At 44.9% G+C, this 4,935-nt stretch overlaps 1 long non-coding RNA gene across 1 annotated transcript; it reads left to right on the top strand.

Moving 5' to 3' along the window:
• Positions 1-1,736: 1,736 nt before the first annotated feature.
• LOC148117791 (uncharacterized) lies at positions 1,737-3,512 on the top strand. Its single transcript, XR_015736754.1, has 3 exons — positions 1,737-1,818; positions 2,471-2,578; positions 2,971-3,512. It is a non-coding gene; the product is annotated as an uncharacterized LOC148117791 (long non-coding RNA).
• The last annotated feature ends 1,423 nt before the right edge of the window (positions 3,513-4,935 follow it).

Here is a 4,935-nt window from a genome sequence, read left to right as displayed (position 1 = left end):
AAAACAAAACAGTTTCCCATGACAAGAGTGAGTGGATGAGCCTGCTCAATAAAGATTTGCTCAGACCACCCCCATCACTTCCAATAGATCCACACCTAACCATGTCAGTCCCTGAACAAACACCGAAAGGTCTCACGTGGGCCAGCAGGAAGGAAGCCGTGCCAGCTGGGCTGGGCTCTGCTCTTCCCTACAGCAAGGCTGTAGTCTAGTAACCCCTGTATCTTCACTCTGAAACAGGAACAGTAATGGCTTCTGGTGTGATGAGCCCCAGACCACTTGTCTACTTGCTGCTCAAGAAACTGCCTGATTCAAGTACTGCCGGTGGGGAATGAGTTCGTTCTCTTGGCATCCGACAACCTAGAGGGCTGCTTGTCTGCGGGGACCTGCAGAGAACGCTCCGGGCTTTCTTTCCTGCCCCCCCTTTCCTTCTGCATCAGAGTCTGTGGCTTCGTCTCCAGTGCCAGGATGATGGGAAACTTTATTCATTTACTTGTTTAATTTGTCAAGGCCCAGACTGGTGTCAAACTCAATATACCGGAGAATAACCTTGCCCATCAGAGCCTGCTGCCTCCACCTCCTAAGCGCTGAGAATACAGGTGTGGTTTAGAACATGCTAGGGAGTGAGCCTTGGGCTTCCAGCATGCTAGGTGAGCGCTCTGCCAGCTGATTGCACCCCTAGCCCAATAAAAACATTTCACAGTTCCTAAAGAGTTTTGGGCAATAAGGATAATGATGCTTTTCCCATTGAACTAAGCATTGCTTATTTGCATCCTACAAAGTATAAACTAATGGATGTTAGGAAGGGTTCCCTTCAGAGTTTTGCGATTTAGGGGAGGAAAAAGCACATAAATATAACTACTATCAGTTTGGCAAACACAGTGTCAGTATTAACATGTCAAAAATAGTACTTAGGGGTGAAGAGGAAGCCGGCAGCGGAAGCCTGGCTGCATGTGCCGGGTCTCTAAGCAATCCTTGCACTTGGAAGCAAAATTCCAAATCCAGGAAAATCACCTTGGGCTCTGCTCTTATCGTGTGTAGCTCAGATCTGTAAATTAACACATGGAAATACGAAGTGACAGGCAGGTGTGAAAGGGAACTCAGAGAAGCAGCTGTTTTCAGGGATAATATTGAAAATACATAAAAGCTGTTAATAAATAAAAAGAAGCCCATATGTGTAGTTCTGAAACCCAAAGCACTTCATTCCTGGCTTCTTCCCATTCCCCAAGTGTAAATAGATTTTTCCCCCTAAAAGTTAACCAGTTCTGCCCAGATTTGCATAGATCCTTCCAGAAGCATCGGGATGAGGTTTGGCTTAGTGTGAAAGATGAAGATGGGGTGGTTCCTATCACGACCGGAGAGTGTTTAGTAAACATCAAACTCGGGCTCACAAACACAGGGCGGTCCTGAGGCGAGGCGTTGGCTTCCACCTGGAGAAGTTGGAACCGAAGCAAGCGGTCAGCTCTGGGACTCACTGCTTGGTCTTTGGGTCTTCTGTGGTGATGGGCTGAAGGGACAAGAAGGTACCACACCTCCTCAGTTTCTTTCTGCCACCACTAAACATCAGTGCGGACCCGGGCGTGTCTCCTCCAGCAGATATCACTTCTACAGAGGACTTGGTTTGACCCCAGTTAGTGTGGGAGGTCCTCTGTCTGTGTGTTGTTTTTCTTGGTTAATGAATAAAGAAACTTCCTTGGCCTGTTGGTAGGGCAGAGCTTAGGTAGGTGGGGAAGACAGAACTGAATGCTGGGAGGAAGAAAGGCAGAGTTAGAGAGACACCATGGATCTACGGCTGGAGATGGACGTCCTGGAACTTTGCTGGTAGGTCACGACTTCATGGTGATACACAGATTAAAAGAAATGGGTTAAATTAATATGTAAGAGTTAGCCAATAAGAAATTAGAGCTAGTGGGCCAAGCAGTGATTTAATTAATACAGTTTCTGTGTGGTTATTTCGGGGATAAGCTAGCTGGGCGGCCGGGATGAACAAGCAGGCCCTCCTTCCCACACCCAGTGTTTGGCAGTTCCGAGCCACTCCGCTGAGTGGAAGGTTGGCCCATGCCAAGGGCAAGTCATAGAGGAAGGACTGTCATGCAAGAAAAATGGACAGGCCTTGGTTCTCCTGTCAGGAACTCAATGGGCAGAATAGAGTAAGCTGCCACTGTCCTTCCCATGGGAAGGCCAGGGTTATTGGAAGTCACTGAAGATCAATATTCTGACCTGCGTGGCAAGCTGGTGGGGCAGAGAATGACACACCCAGGAGCCGCAATCAAAGAAAGGTGACTTGGGTCGATACTGGGAGGATCTGAGGAGAAAGGAAGCATTGAGATGTGAGAACAAAATAAATTCCAGTGACAGAGAACAAGAGGGACAAAGAAAGGCCAGACAGCATTCCCCAGGGCTGGCCAGGTTGACATTTAAGGGCTGGGCTGACCTTCAACCCAGGCCAAACACAAAGCTACTGAATTCACAGGTCCTAGATCCCACAGCTGTGAGATCGTTGATGGGGAAGGATGGCAGTCGGAGTCTGAATCGGATGGAAGCTCTCCTGAAACAGAAATTTTCTAGAACATTCTCAGAGGTGTGGTCAGCAAGGGAATGTAAATGTTTATAAATCATTGTATAAAACACGAAAAGCTACAACACAAATTCTCAAAAGAGTTGGGGTTTTGGGTTAATCCACATATCTGGCCTCTGTAGATTTCCCTGCAGGCTCTCAATGATTTCTTTTTTGAGACATACTGTCTCATGTAATGCAGGATGGGCTAAACCTCACTATGTAGCGGAAGATGACCTTTAACTGTTGATGCCCTTGCCCTCAGTTCGCCAGGGCTGGGACCACAGCTGTGTACCAGCAGGTCTAGTGTATGCAGTGCTGGGGGAGAAACCAGAGCTTTGTGCAACGCTAGGAAACCATTTTACCAGCTGAGCTACATTTCAGTCTCTGAATAACTGCATACATCTGTGTGCCAGGAACAGGACTAGATCAGAAGAAGATGGTGGCAACCACACAGTCATGGTCTGCACGTGTTGAAAAGGGGGAAGATACCTGGTGATGTCCTGTAGATCCTGTGACATACAGCACAGACCTGGTGATGTCCTGTAGATCCTGTGACATACAACACAGACCCGGTGATGTCCTGTAGATCCCGTGCCAATACAGAAGGGAAGTAGGCCAGAGCTGTGTTTAAAACTGTATTTAGATCATGATGAAAGCACAAATATCAGTGTGAGAGGGGGCAGGGAGAGTGACATCCTTGGGTAGAGACAATAAGAACAAAATCTGGGAGCTGGAAACGCAGAGAAATGCTTGCCACAGCATGAGGGTCTGAGCTCTGAGCCCCAAGGAAAAAGCTAGATAAGGTGGCAAGGAGGTGCCAGAAATTTGAGTTAGGGAGAAAGAGCCAAGAGACTCCCTGGGACTCACCAGTCAGCTCAGCTAGCCTTGTGAACTGGTTAGCTCCCTGTTCAGAGAGAGACCTTCACACACACACACACACACACACACACACACACACACATATTAACGAATCAATCCCACACCAGTTATGTTTTAAGGGGTTATTTATTTGGCGGGGGGTAAAACTTACATACACCATAAACCGTCAGGAAGGGAGCCTAGTCGCTGGAGCAGGAGCCGGGAGCAGCAGCTGAGACCGAGCACCGGAACCAAGAGCCGGAACCAAGAGGGCCTTATCCGGAACTGCTTCTCTTTTTAAGAGAGAAATATACTACGCCCCAGTGGGCTGGTATTTCAGCAGCTATTGGCTGACGGAGCGGAAGTCGCTCCCCGCTGCACTGTGGGCTCCTGCTTCAGTGATTATTGGTTGAGGCAGCGGAAGTTACTCCCACAACACCTCCCCCTTTTGTTTAAGTAAGAGAGTTCTAAGCCTACTACGAAATTATATACAGTAAGTACAAACCTACACAATTATATACAATAAATACAAATATCCTATTCTAACTAGCTTAAGTCTTGTATAAGAAATAACTTGGCCACGTCATAAAAGGAAAGTAACTACGTTTATATAATCTTCAATCCCATCAAAGATCTGAGAAGGGAAATAATGTTACCTAAGTAATTAGGAAGTGCAATCAAACTTCCAGAACATGTAACAAATCACAGAGACAACTGGCTACCTGGGCAAACACCCAAAATCACGTTTGCAGCGTTGAAGCAACCAACTTTGGCTAAGGCCTAACGTAACTGACATACCATTTTCAAAGGCAAGGTACTTTTCAAAACTATCTTATCCTGTCTTGGCAGGATATGACAGTCCTGTTTTATCCATTTACGGATACTCTGCAACTCTGTCAGTAGTTGAGGTATGGGCATTTCTTTACCCAAAGGCCAGTTCTACCAAGAAGAAAGGCTCCAGGTGGAGTGTCTTTGGTGCTCAACATTCTCTCGGGAATAGATCAATGTTGCCAGGAAGGATTGTGTCTCCCTACCACAGAACTCTGAGTTAGATTAAAGGCCATTTTTTACAGCTCTTTGAAGAGGTTGAAGATTATCTATCTATACTGAATATAATCTCTATGTATCTAAAGAACCTGATTAGTCTAATTATAAATGACAAACTTAGATGACTATTGATCTATATTATTCTCAATATCTATCTAACTTAAAGACTGAAATAGTAAACAACTGTGCAATAAATGGGGACAATATGACCTCCAAATATAAACAATGTGCAAGTATACATTGCAATATGGTAAATATATATATCAATACATAAACAATATATAAGTATCTTAATCAGAGGTAGAAGTGTACAATGCAATATGGTAAAATATACATATATCAATACAATATATATATGTCAATACATAAAAATGTTTTAAACAGAGGTAGAAGCATGTATGCATAAAATAGTCAACATAATTTAACTTTGTATCAATATATAAGAATCAATACCAATATATTTGTCAAAAACA

Source organism: Myodes glareolus, chromosome 26 (genome assembly GCF_982192425.1).
Source record: "Myodes glareolus chromosome 26, mMyoGla1.1, whole genome shotgun sequence".
NCBI classification, from domain to species: domain Eukaryota; kingdom Metazoa; phylum Chordata; class Mammalia; order Rodentia; family Cricetidae; genus Myodes; species Myodes glareolus.
Note: the sequence above shows the minus strand (reverse complement) of the source record. Positions and strands in the feature narration are given on the sequence as shown.